This window comes from Phaethon aethereus (assembly GCF_964289735.1).
Source record: "Phaethon aethereus genome assembly, chromosome: 5".
In the NCBI taxonomy this organism is placed as follows: Eukaryota; Metazoa; Chordata; class Aves; order Phaethontiformes; family Phaethontidae; genus Phaethon; species Phaethon aethereus.
Window position 1 is genome coordinate 63,406,076 of NC_138579.1, and position 21,136 is coordinate 63,427,211.

Consider the following 21,136-nt stretch of genomic DNA (forward strand, 5'->3'; position numbering starts at 1 on the left):
GGAGAGGCACGGTGGGCCAATAGCCTCAGAGGCTGCTCTGAGCCCCAGTCGCTCGGTAGAGGAGCAGAGCAGCTCATGGCATTCGGGGGAGACTTGCCAGGGCTGTCGGCAGCGTCCTGTGAGGGATGGAGGGAAACTGCCAGAACGGTTTGAAAGGAAGATGAGCCTGGCAGGCAGAAATGGGTGTGCCTCAGGGCACTGCTCCTCAGTGCTGCCCTTGGTTTCACTAGTGAGATGCCCTGAGAGACTTGCTAAAAAGCAAGTTTTTGAGGAGCTTCTACCCAAGCAGCTTGTCTTCTTGCAAGTTACCAATGCAAAGCACAGAGTCAGCAAAAGAAAAACAGAAAGAAAGAACTTTTTTTTTTTTTTAAATTTTTCATGAAAGACTACTTGTAATACAGGAAAGAACAGGATTGGATAGAATAAGACTCAAATGAGGCAAAGACAAAATATACAAAGGTTATGTTCTTCTCTGCTTGTACGAAGCTTTGCATACTTTCATGTTGATTCCCATAAAAAAAGCTGGAGAACTTCCACGGCTGCAAATATCAGCATGATGAAGCCTAGTTTCAAGTGCTCAGTTTGGCCACCTCTGCACTGACGAGCAGATGTGGCTCCACCAGCACAGTAAAGTTCTTAAATGATGGTGGTGAGGGAACCAAGACCAGCATGGCCACTGGAAGTAAGCCAGAGCATCAAATAAATAAAGTGCGGTTTTCTACATAGATTGCAATCCAAACACAAATGCCAGCTTCTGCTGCTAAAAAAGTTACCTTTGAGACCTCAAAGGGCTCTGAGCAGTGAGGATAGTCCAAAAGATGATATTCTCCTAGAGGATACACATAAAATGGACAGATCTTGTGCTGGGTGCTGTAGGAACACTGAGTAGCAGGAAAACTGCCCTGAAGAGGTTGTAAGCCACAGAGAAGGCATAAAGGCAAGTGTTTAAAGGCACTGAAAATCTTGAATGAGAAAGTGTAGTCCCAGGCAGGGCTTTTGTATTCCTGATGACTAAATGCCTATCCCATAGGTATAAACATAATTTTATAGCATCACTGTTTTTTATGTGAAACAGGCTAGTTATGTTCTAGTGAACTCTTGCAGAGCCAAAATCTTAATCTGCAAAAACAGGCTGAGCAGTAATGGAAAGACATACCTGATTATCCTGGCTGGAAAGACTACGTAAATCTAATATAAAACTAGTTGCCTTTCCCAGCAACAAAAAAGCCCTTTTGGTGCAAGGGCATTATAAAAACACGTAGGGCACTGAGACACTTCAGTATGGAGGTGCAGGAGAGAAATACAACTGTGTTTATTCTCAGGATGTTTCTTTTTATGGCTCATTCTCATCTGAGTCATGCATCAGAACTCCCATTCATTTGAATGATATGTTGAAAAACATAACTACAAAAAAAAAAAAGTAATCTCACTGTCCGGAAAAAAATCCTGCCCCAGAGTTTCTTGGGAAGTGGCATGTCCTCGTGCACGTGCTCTACTCATACAATAATCACGTCTGCTTAATGTTTCCTTCCAGGAAGGTCTCTGACATTTTTAACCATATCACTGAGGTTCTTAGGTTAAGTTGTCAGTGTAGCTGCACAGTAAAGGTACATTGTAAAGGCAAATAAAGAGGTTTTTATCTACTATATGGCAAGAACTCCAGACCAACAAAGACGTGTATTTAGAGCAGGAGAGCTATTTCACTTCCAGCCACCAGACGGCTCAGCCTAGAGGGTTTTCTTGCTTTTGGGACAGCTGCGTTTCTGGGAGCGCAATGCAGCCAAGCTGCCCGCTGCAGCTGGAGGAATTTCCTAACTCGCAACAGAAAGTTACAGGACTTACAAAGCAGCAGTCAGAGCTGAAGGCTATCACGTATTGCAAGTCAAAATGTAGTTCAGTAGCCTGAGTACGGTATTGTGCTGTTACTGTAATTATAGCATTTATCCAAGTGGGTCTGGGTAGCTATTGAGAATTACAGACTTTTAAAAATCTGTTTGCCTGGGGCCTCCTTCAGAGGCCGAGATCCTACAGTCCTTGAGGCTGCCTAGGATGGTGCTTCATCCTCTAAAGAGAGGTGTGCTGTAAATCACTCACTGCCCATTACCTCAGGAGTGTGGAAATGCATGTTTCTGTTATTAGAAGGAAGAATTAATAGAGAATCAAAGAAAGGAAAGGTCACATGGCAGCAGGATTTGAATTGCTTGCAATAGATATTGTCCTGGTGAAAGTCCACTGGACCGTCTGAAATATAAATCTCAAGTTAGTTTTTACACTGTTGTGGAATGCATTAAACCCTCTAGTGACTGAGCTGCTTCCTCACCCTGCTCCGAGCTGCAGGACTTCAGCGTGGCTTTGCTATGGGCTTCCTCTTTGTGAAGCCAGTCTGGGGAGGACGAACTGCAGATTGCAATACTGAAGGTCATCACACAGGACAAAAAACCTAACGGTCTAATGTTTCTAAGCTGTATAAATTCCTAGTGTCTGCTGCAGGCAGAATCCAAACACTTGTGTCAATTCTGTACCATGCCCCAGACTGCCAAAAAACATTAATATAAGCATATTTATCTGGGCTGCAGTGTGTTACAAGAATTCATTAGGACAATATGTGATATGGTGCTGAAACAGAAGGCTGGGTTTCTCTGGCCAGAGATGAGGAAGTCTAGTCCCTGCTGAACTTTTACTACTGATAAAGACAATGTCTGCTGGCAGCATTCATTTTTTACTAGGCCATCTGCATCTAGTCAAGGATAACTTGACTTTCTGAAAAAGCCATTCATCAGAATCAACCCTGTACAACTTTCTCTTGATGAGTAAAGCAACACAAAGAAAGACCAAGATGGTTAATAAACTTCTTTGGGAGCAAAAGGTCAATGCTGGTGTAAACAAAGCAGTGTCATAGTGCTATACAGAAGCATTGAAGTTTCCTGGGTGTTTATATGGCTGATGCCCCATTTCTTTTTTATCAGTGTTTGTTATCATTTATTTTGCTCTGCTTTAGCTGATCTATAAATCTTTATAACAGTGTTCTTTATTTTCTTAATTTTGTCATCTCTCTTATCGGCTTTTATCACCTGTTTGTGTCCAGTATGTTTGCTACTTTCTGCCGCTTGTTGGCTGCCCACGATTAGTTTTGTTAACCCTTTATTTCTCATCTACCATACACAGGTCTAATAGTTAAGTCTTTCAGAATCTCCCTTTTTTTCTAAAGCTGAATCAAACACTGAAGACATACCCATTGTCTCCTTTACAAATCATTACCTATTAAAGGCAAAAAATGAATGAGTGCACTGAGGGGGAAATATTCCTGCCCCAAATGGCAGAGCCTTGCTTTTAGCTATACAACACAGAGAGACTAGGCAGTAGCCATGTGCTTTTCACTTCAGGCCTTTACCACTGTACTTCAGATCCGAATCGGAGAGTCCTAAACTTGCACCCTGTGGGGAGATAACAGGTTGCTCTTCCTGCCCCTCCAGTCTTTGGCTTTCGTGCTTTGTGGCTGCACATGTGGAGGATGCAGCTACTAGAAGCTGGACTGAAGTCCCCAGGCTCCCTTCACATAAAACACTGGCCATCCAGCCAAACATTTTGTTATGATCTTCGGCTAAATTAAAGACAGTCAGCTAACGGAGAATATTCCATATCCACAATGACAAACATGAAGCAGCTGATACCTTGGTAATGTTATTTAGCTGTTCAGCAATACTTGCTTTAGAGCCACAACATTTAAAACCTTATAGATAGATAGGTGACATTTGCCTAGAGAACAAATACTTTCTTGAGCATTTCAGAGTGTGCTAAAATTCTTCATTAAAGAATATCAAAGAAAAAAAGAAAGTTAATTTTTCTAAGTGAAGAGCCTTTATAGTTCACCTTTTTTCCTTTGATGTGTTATTTTTTTTCATGTAATTAGATTACAAAAAGTTTTGTACAGTCTAGATACCTAAAATCTTACAAAAAAATTGAGTTGACCCAAACCGATTTTTCGGGGATGGCCTCAGCAAAGCATATACTGCTCTTTTTAAGGATTTACATCTTGAAGCATTTTAATAGAGACGCAACGTAATTTCTAATGGCACCAGAGTATTTATTGGAACTGGGTACTATAGGGAACTGAAAAACACTAAAGACTCTGAGTTTCCCAATTAACTATGAATTTTGAGACCAGCCAGTTAAAACATTGATCTCCCTTGTTAATAAATGTAATATAATGTAATACACTTATAATAGTATGAGCCTGTGCTGAATCTGCAATCTTAAAGTCTTCCTTAAAATTGAGGAAAAAACTCCATGTTCCTGAAGTTAATAGGAGTAAGATTTCTACCTGACCAAAAATTGCTGGAGTAAGTTCAAAACCCACTGATTATTCCAAATATAGTATCCTAGTTACTCCACGTGAGTATACAGTTAGACAATGTTCTGCCACATTGATAGCAAGAACTACAGGAAGGCCTATGTATTGGGATTATATTCTGTATATCATGTAGTTCAGCTGGTTTCCAGTAACTCTGATACATTATTCTGCATTTAACACTATAAGATTTGTATATTATTTAAGTAGAATAAAATTTCAGCGGACAGAGAAACCTAGGGCAGGTTTTTTGTTGTTTTTGTGTTTTTTTTTTTTTTAACTTCTCCTTTCTCCCTGGAATGAGTATTTAATGTTAGAAGATAGGGGTAAACTAATCTTGAGACCCAGTTGAAATACTGGCCCAAAACATGAACTCACTTTAGGAGCAATGTGGTGAATAGTCATGAAATGTATAACCGGTTTTAGTCAGGGGAAATTTTGTCATTGTGTGTTGTTTAACTTGGCTGTTTGCTGGAAATAGCTTAGTACATTCCTGGCTCTTTTTGCACAACTTTAAAGGCAGGGTTGTTGTGTTACATTTTAAATGTTTTTATTCAGACATATACTAAAAAAAATAATTGTAAGTAACCCAGCTGGATTTTTCAGTTGTACTTTTAAATCAAAGATTATTATGATTGAATTTTTAAATTCCTCTCTTTGATACCAGTGCATTTAAAATTCTGACCTTTTCTGAAAACGTTAGTAACTGGTGAAAACAGTTTTGCCTTCTAATGAAAACTCTGGATTTCTGTGCACTGTGCAGATTGCTTGACCTGACTGGCATGAAATTGAATTTGCATTAATCAGCCACAGGCAAGGGCAAAATGAAATGACTGTGACCCATGAGAGTAGGACTTTAAAGTATTTACAAAATTATGCTTCTGAGCAGCATGGAAAAGCGACAGCCAGTGTAGGGCATGTTCTGTCTGATTCATGAAGTGAATCACCCTAATCCAACCTGGTTGTCAGAAGAATTTGGGCTGCGTTCCTTGAGCAAGAGGCCCTTCAGCTGTGATTTGACAAAGAACATAGGGTGTGATACTGACGGAGAATTTGCCTTAGTGAATACAATTTAAAACATTCCAGGTTCAGCAGGTGTACATGGCCCAGCCCCAAACACCCATCTAACCAACCACCAGTGCTAATGCTGCACTGAGCAAATGTGGAGCAGTGTCAAGGGACTCGGCCACCTCTGCACACTGTTGCCCATAGCGGTTGTTACCACTGACTAAACAGCGACTAAAACGTCCCCTCCTGTGTGCTGTAGCCTGCGGCTGAGTGTGGATTCAGCACTACAGGGATTCTGTGAAAGGTATCTCTGAGGGCATAATTTTGGCTTGCATGAATGAGCCATGGAAATCAGAGTTTGAGGCCCTCTTGTGCAAGATGGGCTGCAGAAATGTTATCTTTGTGAAATGGCTGGGACTCTCTTGAGCTCTTCTGCTCAAAAAACAGAAGGTAGTTAATTTAGTCTTGAAGTTTTCCACCATACTTCAGTGCTAAATCCAGCCAATATTTATACTGCAGGTAAAAGTACCTATCTGATTAAACTGTTCCTTGAGAACTTCTCAACCATACTTGGTTTTATTTCTACACTTTACTTAAGAGATTGCACCAGTCATGGAGTTGGTAACAAGCTGTGGATAAAGAGCATTTTAAAGAGACAGAATGTAATTACACACTGCCGAAATTATATATACCTTTATTTCCAGCTGAACTCTGTGAACACTTCATAGCTAAACATTATGATGATCGTTTATTACATATGATATTGAATTTGGTGCTGCACAGTGTAACTGTACAAGGGAAAATATCACTGCTATATTACTATAAGGAGATACTAATTTTCTCCATAACATTAATTCATCTTAGTTTCTTGTGTGGAGCTAATGCATTGTTATTATATTGATGTGTCTTTGAACTCTGAAATATTGCAGTATAAAGCACTTTGCTAAGTTAATTAAGGATCTGAATTGATTTTTAATTAAGGATATGAATTGATTTTTCAGATGGGCAGCCAAAATTAAGTATCTGTCCCAAATTTCAATTTCATTGGGCTGAATTTATATTTAATCTTTTGGGTCTTTTTTGTGGAAATATGCTGAAAACTGCTATGTCAAGTTGAACAAAATATTTTTCTCAAACCCCAAACTGAATGTTTTGTTTCAGTATCTTGTGAGAAAAGCAAAGGATTGAAGGATACATATCTGCTTAAAAAAGACATCTTGTACTGAGTGCTATGGAATGAGAACATTTGGGCTGCATAAAATGCAATTTCAATTTTCTCCTTTGTCTGGTGTAAGTCCAGTGAATCATTTTCATAACAAACAAGTACAACATGGAGATTTCCATCAGGCAAGAAAATCACATTTTTATCTACAGATACAGGAATGTTGGGGTTTTTTTTCATTAGACCAGATCAGAAAAACTGATACTGGTGGCACTGGAAGAGATTGGTCAATAATTACCTACTACAGACCTGGCAGACCAAATTTGTTTGCTAAATGTGTGGGTGCTGAATCTGTCAGGCAATAAGACTGCATACACTCACGGTATCTGTAGTGAATTATACCTTCAATCACTTTGTTTTAATTTACTAGTTGAAGTCTCAGTCAGAACAAAGATGAACAAAACTTGCTGCTGTTAGTAGCATGCCCGAAATGAGGCTTTTAGTCTGTGCTCAGTTCTTCACAGCTAGTTGTCAACACAATGAAAACTCCATAATTGAAGAACTATAGAAGCAACCAGAATCTCAATCCATCTATACATGTAGTTAAGAAACTACCTCAATGTTCAAAATAGGAGAGGTGTAAAATTTACAGCCATGGAACAGTAACGTCTCACATTTCAGAGGTCTACTGTTTCCTACAATAAGCTAACAAAAATAGATCGTGGTAAACCTTGGATACGTGATACAATGGGAAAAATCTTTACTAAAGAAAACTTCGGATAGGGGTTACTAACTTGAGGGAAGTGCTTATCTCGTTTATTTGTTTCCATTATGTAATGAGCAGTGCAAAATAACATTCCAGTATCCCATTGTGCCTTAATTTTTTCAAAATAGGGCTCAGAGATGTGCGTGTATCTCAGTTCTCTGCAGAAAATGTATTCTTCTTGTGTGGGAAATATATTTCTTAGTATATGACCATCTTAATAAAAACATAACTAGGTGATGATCTGAAAGGCCGCTTCCCTAAAAGAGGGAAAGGCAGACTAAAAAAAAGCCATGGAAGCAAACAATTTTTGTAAATGCCATCTCTCACTGCACTCTGCTCTGGTAATTTATAAAGGCTCATAGTCATCATTATTTCAAAAGATTAATTCTGTTTAAATAGTCAATTGAGCAGAACAAGACATTAGTGGGATAGTTAGCTATGTGTCACAATATACTAGATAAAGGATTATGCCCCACTTAAGAATTAATAACATTTTAAACCTCTACATAAACTATTTTTTTATCAATAAACATGTCTCTGACAGAGAGCCAGATGCACTCACAGGTCTTAATTGTTCAATCCAGTGACTAATCCCCACTTGATCAAGATTTTACTGACTTAGCAGCTGTCTGGAGAGTGACAAATTTATGATTCAATTGCAATTTCATCTTAAACTTGAAACTGCATGATCATTTGTGGGAATTAGCTACCTGATAAGATAACGAGGGTGGAAGAAGTGCACATAATTCTGTGCAGCAGAATCGGAGTGTTGCAGAACTCTTTAGGATGCATTGGAAAGACACAAATGGCCATTAAGGGATTAGCCCATCACTGATTGAGTGGCTGCACAGAGTTGAGGTTTACTAAATCACTGGAGTGGTAGGTCATTATCCTTGGATACAGGAGACAGTTGAATCTGTGTCCAAGTGCACGAGCAGTAAATTGGAGTGAACGGAGTGTGCCAAAAATGAAAAATAAAAAATGCTGAACCCTTGTTCTTCAAGTGTTCAAATTTCCAGGTCATACCCCAAGTTTTTTTCTTTCTTGGCATAAAAAATATTTTTTCACTGCCTTTAGTATCAGCATATTCTTGTATCTGTAATCTCTTCTGAGTGTATTGCTTCCCCTCAATGCTATCAAATTTGTGCTTAGTTAACAAATGCTAAAACTTAGATAACATTTTAGAAACTGATTAGGAAAGCAGTGTTAGGAGTTTCCCTCTCCAGTTTTGATGGCTTGTGCACAGTTACTACTAAATATATAATTAAAATAAAAGAATTTTCCTCATTTGGGTTTGTAATGATAACATTTTGGTAAGTCTCTTTTCTTCAATTGTTTTATATGCTATTGAACTGAATCAGTAGTGTGCTGTGATAATTTTATTTATTTTGAAGAGTTCTGAGAAAAGTAATGCCTTTCTTAAAAATAAATATAAATCCAATTGTTTTTTCTTAAGAGAGGAATCATAAAATGCTGCAGGAATAAAACAATGTTTCTGCCTTCCTTGAACATGTGTTGATGCAGCTGATGAGTAAAATTAACCACTGAGCAATTCCACTTCAGGGCTCTGTAACAATATGTCTAAAGACTATTTGGCAATTCAAATTAATAGCTTAAATATGTCAAATTTTGGAATTTTTGCTGTGCTGGCTATGGCCTTTGGCTAGCCTGAATAAGCCCAAGATCCCTTGGGGCTATTTCTCTGTGAGTTGAACTTAATGATCTCCTTCCCCAAAGTGTAGATGCATCTAATGCTGTTCAATTTATCTCCGTCTAGAGGGGCACATTACTTTAGAGGGACTTGTTTCCTGAAGCATAGTGCATTTCACTAGAAATTTGTGAGCTAGTAGATTGGAAAATTCACCTTCAGAGAAATCTGGTTAACTTTTGTCATGCAAGGAGAAATTTTCACTTCCTAACACAACAATAAAATATGCAGTGCATAACAGAGATGGAGCTGGAAGCCAAAGTTGACTATTGCACTCACCTGTAGGTAAATGTTTTTAACATAATTACACTTTACTGAGATTAACAGAGAAGAAAGGTGAATGTGTTCAGCAATAAACATCTTGGGCCAGGTAAACTTATGTAACCCCAAACAAATGTCTTGCTTTGCCCAACATTCATCAGATGGTACCAGGAATGTTGTGTTATTTCCCAGTTCTTTTGCTCTCTGCCAGTCCCAGTCTAAATGCTGAAAAACTATCGAGGTGCCTGGGTCTTTGGGAACATACTAATACCTAAAACAGAAGAATTGGGCCAGTCTGACTTTAGCAGGCACAGGAACAAGATAAAGCAGGGGTTGGTGTAAGTTCAAGGAAAATAAATTAAAAGGAAAAATAAATATGCAAAATAAAAAAAATCACAGAGGAAATAACTGTTTTCTAGATTTGGACGTAACTGTAATGGCAAGCCTGAAGGTTTAAATTAGCTGAAAAGCTTTATCCACATTTTAAAAGTGGAATCCTTGGCCAGCTCTGCTTTCTAACATTCAAGTGATGTCCAGGAGATTTTGACAATTAGATGGTGAGTAGGACTGGGAGAACAAACGAAGAGGAAGGAAAATGCAAGAAGAAAATCAATCTGCCAAATTAGACAGAGCAAAGGAACAGGAAGAAAAACAGGAAATAACCTAATAAAATATAGTGGAAAATAAATAACTTCCAGTGCCCCAACAATTTCCTCTCGCAAAAAGTATTGGCAGTATAAAGCCAATTTCTGTCTGGCTATGGAAAGTAAGGTATTTAGGGATGACATATGGCCTTTTTTCCCCCCACAAAATGCAGATAACTGTATCGGGCATGAATCTGAAAGTTCTGCAGGTGAAGATGAGAGCACCAATATATGAGAGCACCCAAACAATGCTAGCTGAAGAAAGAACCAGATGGTTAATGAAGGTGAACTTTTTGAGGTGCAGTCATGGAAATCTCTACCCATTTTGATTAGTTCTGCCTCAGGGACTGGTGTCACAGCGAATGTAGGAAAGCTGAGGGAATGGGGGTAACCCCTGTATGCCACAGCATCCTACATTTCTGGAGATCTCCTGGGCAGCCAGATGCAGTGGCTCTTTGGGACTAGAGCAGAGAAGGGGACGTGAGCTAGTTTGTTTTATGAACTTACTAGGTACTGATCTCCACCCTGATCTGGACCTCATGGTAGCAAAGAGACCAGAGAGACTCTTACTCCCTCTCCCCCAATGGGTGGGCTCTCAAAGACAACATTTATTTAGGAATGGTGCCACAGCACCAGCTGCTCAGTGCCATAAAGGTATTGCAACAGTTTTCCCAGCAGTTACCTAAAAAGATACCTTACTGAGAAAAGCAAATCCTCCCCCATTTGCAGGATGTTTGGCAAATAAGTAATGAATCTATTTTCAAGTGGAATCCTCATTCTGCAGTGTTTACAGTTTTTGCACTCTGGAGAGTGTGATTTTAAAGAGACTCAGAGCTTACTTCAGCTTATTAAAGTAAATATTGTAGCATTAGTTATTTGCCAAAAACAACAGAAATATAATTAACTTGAGTAACTCCTTACTGAGCAACCACATACATGATTTACTTATTTCACTGTGTTTAAACTGATCTTTCATGGAAGCAGAAAGCATATTCAACCCAGCTGAGTCTCATGATGGTTAAAGTGTGTATTTTAAATGAATCAGTAATTCTTATGAAGGATTCCACAGGTGAATGAAACCACAGTGTTAAGGGTGTGATTTATTTACGTCTGTTTCATCCTATGTATAGATACTATGGGATATAGAAGAAAACAAATTAATCACAATTAAAGCAAATCCAGACTATGGAATGCACTTTATAGATTCAGAATCTTTAAAAAATACACATGCATTTTCAGCTTTGAATTTATCATTGATTTAAGTGGAATAAAATTACTATCTTTCACAGTCCTAACAAAAATGAGAGTTGCTTTTTTATTTACATCATTTCTAGCTTTAGAATGACAAAATGAACCAGGGCGTACCATGCTACGATTTCACCCGTTGACACAAACGAAAAGGATAGAACAGACAGAATACATCTGGTTTACGACTTTTAATTGCCTTTGTGACCCAGTTCATACCAACTCCTCTCAAGGCAAAGTCTCTTTCTTTGTATGCATCATGGGGCTAAATCTCTATCTGAGATATGTTGCTTAAAAAAACACCGCCATGTTAAATAGTAACAATATTTCTTGCTCACATAAATCTTTAGTACTTGCAGGTGACCTGAGAAAGTGAGAAGTGGAGAGTTCAGTTGCCTGGTGAATGAGTATGTTAAACTTTCCAAATAAAAGCTACTCCTAAAGCACTAGATTCTTTTAGCAATTAATCACTATACTGTTGTTTATTAGGAAGACACGCCTGGAATTTTTTAGTAACTCAGGTAACCTTTCATGGTTTGATGGATACAAAAGATAATTGTGTCTACGGTGATTTAATGAGCCTTTCCGATGTAATATAGTAGTCTGTGACTACTGAGTTGGTGTCTCTGTCCTGGGAAAAGGGAAGGTATATTGGAGGAGGGCATGTGTACAGAAACACACCGTTATAAAAACAATCTATTGCTAATCAGTTACAAGAAATACTTTCTATGTCATGTAGCAAGCCAGAACAGACTGCTGGGACAACAGCTCTGAACTTTACTAGCAGACTGGAAATCCTGTGGCAATGTTAAGCAGTTTCAACAAAGGAGATTTTATTGAATCAAGAAACAAACAATGTGCTCAGTACAATATCCCTTGAACACTCGATACTTTGACTTTCCTGAAGTCTGAGTATTGATGCTCTTTAAAGGGATGGAAGTATGGATCCTAAAAAACTGCTGCAATCAGGAGGTGAATCACAGCTCTGGAGCTGGCATCAGGTGATGATCATGATAATAGTTATTTTTGTAAAAATATGCAGGCTTCTGAAATGTAAACAGTATCTTCCTTGATCGTAATTGTCCTCTCTATGGGCCAGGCACTAGATCTCTCCCTCACACAGAGCACAGATGGGGTTTAACTGTGCACTGTGTCCAGCAGTGCCAGTTTCCTAAAAACAGTGTCACTCACTACCACTCAGGCTATTAGAACATCAAATGTAATGTTAACAAAACCTTACTGTCTCTTTAAAATTCATTCTTAATGCCCAGTTTTGTAATGTCTGCATTCCAGTAGCTACTGTTTTTCATTCAGCTGTTCAAGTCCTGTCTGACTTTCAAAAATGGCAATGTAAAATTGCTTGTTCAAGGAACCTGTTCCTTCAGTTGTACCTAGCAACTTTATTTCTAAACAGTGTATTTCCTTTTTTGTTGTTTGTTTTTTAAATTCCTAGAACAGTTAACCCTGGGAAGATTGGATATAATTCTTTCTTGTGCTGCACGACAAGAAGTATTTAGTAGTTTCCAGCTGTATGATCTATAAAAAAGATTTCCATTCAGGAAAGTGTTGAATATGTCTGTAGTCTACACACTGTTTAGAAATGATGGATTTGCTGAGTGCATTCCTGAATTAGAAGCAGAGAGGTTGAAATGAAGGTGGTGAGCTCTCACAGATGTACCTGAACAGCTATTGTCTGCGATAATGTAAAAAGCATGAAAAGTCTCCCTTGTAAATATTAAGAACCAAATGAGCTTGGAAAGCTGGCAGTAGAGAAAGATGAGGTTCCTATTTGCAAACAGAACTTTTGGACATGGAACAAGAGGCAGTAAGCATAAGAATCCACAGTGGTTCTATGTATGCCCAACTTACCCATGGTAACTAGAAACTTTGAATGCTTCTATTTTTAACTAGCCAAGTGGGGGCACGCAGAAAATTTATTGCTTTCTAAAAGGAAGATGTATTGTTTTCTGAAGCTATTCATCTGAAGTGAAAACTTAAATCGTCTGCAAAGATCCCAAAATCCACAGTACTAGTGAGCCCAGGAAACGGGACACACATCAAAGTATTGGTATTTTATAGTCAGCAAGGAGCATTAAATCCACTGGGGTTTAGGAATTGTGCAGATTCCTTAGCTTCTCAGCCTTTGCAACATATCTGTCCCCACTTGCGAAGGGACTATTTGCCAGTGCTTTCCCAGCTTTGTCATTTTAGAGCATCCCTAAAGCCAAGAATACCATTTCCAGTTCTCAGTAGGTTAAGAATGAGTCCAAATATTTTATAGGGAAAAAACATGTGAAAAAATAATCTGGTCTGAGAGCAAAATTGACCAAAACACTGTGTCACAAAACAAAAGAAGAGAATAAAACCTTAAACGCAGTATAAAATGAGATATATCCTACTGAATGTGTGACATGATAACAACTGCTGTCCACGGCATTTTCTGGGAAATAAAGGAGAGTTTTAAGTTAAGGATTTGCAAAATTTGCAAGAGTTCCTGGCATGTTTTTTTGATACTCCAACACTGAAAGTTAGTGTCATTATATATTAAAAAATCATTCCTATTTTCTTTTTCTTGACTCATTTAGATATTTAATATATATTTTCAATGCTAAAGTAAAATTTTTATTTTGATTTCAAACAAACATGAATTTATCCTGCAAGATGCTGGACACCATCCATTTCCATTCATAATTTCCCAGAATTTCTTGGAACCTCACAAGTTTTGCTGTTTTCTTGTGGGAATAAAGTCTTTGCAAGCAAGAAGGTGACCTTGGGATCTACTGTTAGTGTCTTTCACATAAGCAGCAATACATGCTGAAGGTGCAGATGTACTTCCAAGAAACACTCATTACTTTGTAGTTACAACCTGTACAACCTCTTTGCCCTATGCCAGGGTTTACTATGAGAACTTCTATGCATATGAGGAATCTCTACTCACATGTGTAAAAGTGGCATGTCCCAGAAGATCTCATTGAGTGCGCATCCAGGCTGCTGCTGCTGCTATTAGGCCAGCAGGCATTAACATGCAGGTGATTGTTCTGCGCACTGCGGTTAATGAAAATGAGAGTCAGTCATTCCTGTAAGGTATGCATTATAATTCCTATTTTATACATTAAAGCTAACCTAAGTCAACAGTTTGAGCAAGTGAAACTTCTCTCTTTCCATGTAAGCTGTGCAAGCGTTACAGTAGTTGGGAACTTGGCAACGATGGATGAACTATTTGTACACAGGTCACCTTCCATGTCTTCTCCAACATACTGTTACGTGACAAAATGGTTTATATCTTAATTCATGAAATTTATTTTTTACTGTAAAACAAATGATAATGAGTAGCTCTTTAAACTAATGTTTTATTTCCAGTGAGTCAAAGTTTTGGCATTAGTTTAATGGAAAAAACATTAATCTTCACAATTGTAATAGAGAGCTGTTGACTAAATATGACCTGACAAAATTAATTTTCAAAACTGTTCACAGATCTTTCTCATCAAATTTTAAACAATTAATATCTTGTTATTGACTGTTAAGGACTAATAATTTTGCTTTCTATTCAGGTTCAGTCACTGTGTCATTTGACACATTCACTTCCAGAATGAAGAAGAAAGGCATGTTTAAATATCTACTGAGATGTTTGTATATGCGTAAGGAACTGTCGGGTGTAATAGGAACAAACATTTGTTACTTACATTTAACCTCTGGTTAACTAATAATGTTGTGAGCAGTAGTTCACAGGAGGAAGAAATGTTTGTTCCCAGCTGTGTAATACAGACAAGCCTTAAGGGCTGTTGTGAAGTTCTTTGAATTATTTTTTCTCCTCTGTCCTGCTGGGAAATGTACAGAAATTGATACAAGACCCCACTATCATTCATGTGGCAGCAGACTAGGAATGACTGCTAGAATGTCCGGGACATGCTTTATGTTTAGCGCTGACAATCTAAGCAAGACAAATATGATTTATGAGACAATAGTTCAGATGGGGAATGAATGGAGATGTCTTGGTGAAAATATCAGCATAAGTAGGCTATCTGAAGGAAGTAGGTTTTAAGGAAGGATCTAAAGGAGATTTGGCATGTGGCAGATGGGAAGTTATTCAAACTATAAGAGGCAACATGGAAAAAGAAGTGAAGCTGAGAGTGGGAGAAAAATATGAAAGGAACAGTAGGACAAGAGGGGCACTGGAAAGTCTGCTGTTCCTTTCCACATATAACTAACCAAATACATCTTCATAGCCTGAAAAGGTGACTAATGAACTTCTGGTGAATTCTGGTTTACCCCCATAGATAATAATTAGTAACATTTTAGCAAATGCCACCAGATCTTTCAAACATGTATATTTTTCCTTAGTAAACCAAGAATTTACAGCTTGAAAAACTCAGAAATCCTTATTACTGTAGTACCGTTATGCAAGAGGCTGTCCTCGTTCAGAAGAGTTTATTGTCTGCTTGGACGAAGAACGGGCAAAGGGAAATAATACCAACAGATTTGTATTAGAGAAGAAAGAGACCTGCCAAGATCAAGTAATTTGCCCAAGGACATGAAGGAAGCCAAAATGGTGGTGAAACTGAGACTCAATATGTGAACCTGCAATTCTTCCATCAAGTTGTAATTGCAGCACCAGCTTTCTAACACCTAAAGATCATTCATATTCATTCCTGTTTTGAATAACGGACTAAATATACTCACACTGTACACTTTAGGAGTGTTCTAGATCACTTTTGAAGACTAAACGCATACTTGCAGACTGTTCCATTGCCAGGTCTGTAAGAAACTTGATATAATTTCACAAATTTCTCTAGTAGGTCTTTATTCTACTTCAACTTTCTTTCCTTAGATTAAAAACCACGTACACATTTGCCTGTCTCTTCCTAAGTAATACTGCCTCCAGTCCTTTTTCCCTGCCTTGTTTTGCTAGCGATACCAGCCTTATCAAACCATTTGTTCACTGCTTCTCCAGTTAATTTTGCATGATGGTCAGAAAGTGAGGAATCCTTTCCTTGAGCTGACCCCTGTTGTCCAGCCCCTCTCCCTTCCCAAGCTCTTCTTCTCCTACTTATCAACTAATGATCATCATTAGGCCAAGATATACATGAGTGGAAATTATATGTGTGTTATGAAGAAAGGAAAGAAAGTTAACATCCTTTATATGTGAGATTAGTTACACGGTTACTGCCCTTGTGGTAATTTCCTTTCAGGAGAGCTAAAAACTGAATGACAGAGGTACGGAATATAAAAGAATGAATAAATTTAATGTCCATGTAGATAAAACCAGAGATGGAAACATAAAGCATATAAAAAGTGAATTCTACCACAACTCCAGAATAAAGGCTGCCAGAATGCCCAGCAGTGTAAGTGTGCCAGGATTTGCATCCCACAGCAGCACACGTTGCGTACAGTAAGCGCTGTGGTTCAGTTTACCCTATTACTTAAATAACTCGGTAAGGAATCTTCTGGTTTGGGTTAGTGTAGTCGTAAAATCTTTCTCTGCACTATTCTGAGAATGAACTTTAATCCATATCTTATCTTCTGCTTGAAAATGAACATCCTTTCTATTCTTATCATGTTTCTGCTTTTTTTGAATTTTTGAGTGTTAGCCATATTCCTCTTGGCAGTTACATGAAGTTGTTCCTGCTTGGCTATTTGTTGTGCTGAGTTACCTTTGAAATTCGTCCCTCTTTTTACAACTACACTCCAGAGGCCCTTTTAATAACTTGCCCAGGGCTAATACTTCCATGAATGCTGTGCTTGCTCTGATACAGTCACTGCTTTCTCGTTAGATTGTACAAATCCTTCACTGTTATACACCATAGTTTAGAGAGAAGAAAACCTCAGATAACCATGTAGTACAGATCTGCTTTGTGCTGTCGGCTAGTCTTGGATCAGGTAACAGCATGGAGACTATCTACCCTCTTAGCATCTAGACTAGATAAAAAACAAGTGTCCTCTTTCTTCTTAGGCACGTCAGGGATGTTAACAACATTGTATGGACTGGATTCATCAAGTGGCCAGTGTTGCAGTATAATGTACGGGGTACTGTGTAATAAAAGTGTATCATGAACGGTTTGGAACAGGCTTTTTTTATTTATCAATCAGTCCATCATACTAACGATGCATGTATTTAGAAAAATTATCCTTTATAATAAAAGGGAAGTCCTTCAGATTATAGCATTTTCCTGATTTAAGGAGGTCAAATGCAAGGCCTAAAAAGACTGTGCTTTTCCTTAAAACGCACACTCAAAGGTTAAGACCTTTTCTCTACCCCCAACCACTTCTCATCCCTCTCTGGCAGCGGTGCCTGTGCTCCCTCTCCCGCCTCAGGCACCAGGTACATACCCATGGGAGGCGATGGTTTTTCTGAACAAAATGTTGGGTCGTCCTCACGAAAATGTCGAGAAACAACCCATGGGCGACAGGGGAAGAAGTGCCACAGCGGGAGGCACAGCTGCAGCCTGGGAACACCTGGTTAGCCAAGCCCTCTTGCCTGAGGCTGTGTCCTGAGGGGGGAAAATGGCCGCCCGGATCCCGGCCTGGCCTGGGAGGCCTCACCGCCACCACAGTCCCCTGGGGTGCTTGGAGCTTTTTCCTGTCCTTGCAGAAAGGTGTGTGTTTGTGTTGGGCAGTGAGCACAGAGAATCGTTAGAAGAGAAAACCAAATCCAAAGGAAATGTCATTTTTTCTTTAAAAAAAAAAAGCTGGATAGATTTCCTTGCTTACGGGTAGAAAGCGCAGTTCTTGGCAAGCTGGGCCCTGTCAAGGCTTTACTTGGAACTTCCAACAGATACTTTGGTTAAAAACCCTTAAATCTTTCCTTCAGTTAGCAACAGTGTGCAGTAAGTAAAAAAAAAACAAAACAAAAAGGAAAAAGTGGATTTAAATGAGAAAAGTTTTTCTTCCAGATGAAAGTCTTCATGTAACCTACAGAAGTAAAGAATACAGTTTACGTTCACTTCATTCTGAGGGAAGACTGTAACTAATTGGCCTATCTCTAATGTTTTTGGAGTGAATCCACTATAAATATGCTCTTTATAATTAAACTAACCAGTTGATTTATTGGACCTGCAGTTCAGATTCTGCTGTGCTGAAGGGATTTTGTTGCATTTCTTTTAATGATGATCATGGTCATCTCAGCTGGTGAAATTTAACTTCAGCAATTCTGTGGAGATAGAAGTTGCTTGCAGGTGTTGCAGAGCAATAGTTTTAAAGTTTAACTGGGGTGATGATCCTTTCAATTTATGAAAAAGCTTATATAACACTGATTGTAAAAATTAAAAAAGTGTTTTTTTTTAAAAAAGTGTGTTTTTTAAAAAATTATTTATTGTATCCTACCTGAGCATGAAGTTTTAGTATTTTAGTGGCTTTCAAAATGCTCATGGCTGGGTTGTGGTCTGCGACGTAGTGAACAGTATGAAGTCAGTGAAGCTCTCACAGACTTCTGTGGAAGGAATCACACTGGATTCTGTGGAATTTGGGTGGGGTTTTGTGCATATGAATTTATTTTATAAAGTTATCTGAAAAGTGGAATAAGTACTAGTAAGAGTAATTGCTTTGTATGTAGGATTTTTTGCCTGGTGTTTTACAGTTTTCTTTCTCAGAGTTGTTATGAAGACTTAGATACAATAATAGTATACAAAAATTTATGAAATATATCTGTTACATAGAAAGTAGTTATTGATTGAAGCTCTGGATTAGAAATGAACTCTTCGACTGTCTGCTTTGCTGCTTCTAATCTATTTGCTTGGTGATTTTTTATTTTTTTAAAAATCAGTTTTCATTTGGAACTTCAGCATGAAAGGTTACCTCCTTTATTGTGATAATTATTTTTTTAAGCATTTGTTTGAAATAGTTTTTAGCTGTATCAGCAAAGAATGCTAGTCACAGACAGAAGGTGGTTGTGTTCAATTTTGTGTTTCGCCAATATGTGGCTAAAAGGATTTGGAGTCCTTAAAGAGCATACAGTCCTGGGTGTTGGAGAAGGTGGTTTCCAGACAGCAAACACAGGAAGTGCTACAGCTGTATTAAACTGGAAGAACATCACAATAAACTGTGACAACGAGCTTGCGTTGAGGATCTCCTTACAGATTTCTGCAGAAGGATCACTTTTGCCAGTAAAACAGCAGAGTTCACAAGGGCCAAATTCATTGCAGTATATTTCAAGGTGCACTGCAACTTACTAGTTCCTCGGGATGGAGGAAAAGCTGACATTTAGTATTTTCTTACAATATTTGAAATGAATCAAAAGCAGGAGCACACAGGCAGTTACATGAGACAGACTGATGTCTTGTAATTCACTTGATTTGCAGTTGCTGTATTACCAAAATGAAATAAGTGTATAGAAGTTCTCTCCTCCCCACAAACATTTGGATATTGCAACTGAGGGAAAAACAGCAACCAGACCGCAGCTGTAACTACTCGCTTTGCTTTGTAGAAAACAGCTGCAAACGTTGCATCAGGCAGCACGGTGAAATTGCCAAAGCTGTGTTTTGGGGTGTGCATGTGGAGAGGGTGGTTTTGCTGAAGCGAGCGTTCGGTTTTTGGTAGGTGCTTGTTTGAGGGCATGTCGGGGAGTTTCTGAAAAGCAGCTGCCTCTGCAGACAGAGGCAGCCTGCGAGCAGGTTCTGCAAACCTGCGTCTTGAACCGCTCCCAGTAGGGTCACAAGCCTCGTTAATATTACCCGACTGCTCCCCCTTGTGCTGGCTACCAAGGGCTTTGTTCACACACCTTCATCTTCCTAGGCATCGTCTGGAGGTATATTCTTTTGGAAGTCTTAATAATTGATTCATGCGATATACGTAGTTAATTTTCAACCTTGTTGCCTTCAGGAGCATCACGTGGAGGGGATCATTAAGTGAATACACCCCAGATTCTATGCAATGAAACATTGCTGGATTTTGGTTCTGTAGACTTCGATTGACATGATCTTCTGATAGACAAAATAGTTTTATATACACATACATATGTATATGTGTGTGTATATATACACACTTCATAAGTACATACTTATTAAGATGAAGATCATATTGAAAAAGACACTTTAAAAAAATAGAGTAAAATGCCACAAAAATGTGCACACCCACCTTCGTGTCTGGTTCCTCAGCAATGCCAATTTAGCAGTTAAATGATGCTATGTATTCTTAGATAACATGAATAGTCTTGATGCACTTTTACACGTTGAAAAGATGGTTCTGAGATTATTCCTCCTTGTATTTAAAAGGGTGTGTGCACAGGAAAACTATCTATTATAAAACACTAATTTTACTATTGTAAGCATTAGATGAATGCTCTCTCTTTTTACAATATTTTATTGTAATGTCTTTTAGGAGGCTGGATGTTTCTTAATACTGCATAAAATACTTCTTTTTATTTTTCTTTTACTGCAGGTTATTGAGGTACACAAGATTTTTATAGCGTATTTCAAATACTTAGAGTAAAATTGATTTGAACTTGGGTCCTCTTGTATTTGTGCTGATAAACATTTTTTAGAATTAACAGCTGTTTGTGAATATGCCAGACCATTCTAACATATCTGAAACTGTGTAGATCTTTTTAAAGATTACTGGGTTTTGTTATTTTTAAAATAACTTGTGTTATACAGGAACAAGTTCTCAATGATTATGTCATATCTTTGCATTTTTACTGCTAATAGGATACATGTGTATTATACAAAAACCCATATGCTCAGTCCCTAAGTGGTTTTATGAAAATTAACAGCTTTTTATTTAAAGCAGCAGCATTTTATTTATGTAAGCAGCTTTTAAATAGAAATATTTTTCAGCATAAGTTTTAATGATGTTTGGTTATGTTCCTGCAGTTCTAAAAATTATTATTGCTATTAATACAACAGATATTCACAGAATTGGTGATTTCTCATTCAAAGTAATAAAATGTATTGCCAGTTCTGCACCCCTCTCGCCAATAATGCCAGTTATTTGGAAAGACCCTTATTGTCGAAATCAGATGCATTTACAGCATCTTGCAGAAAATAGAGATGAGGAAGGATAT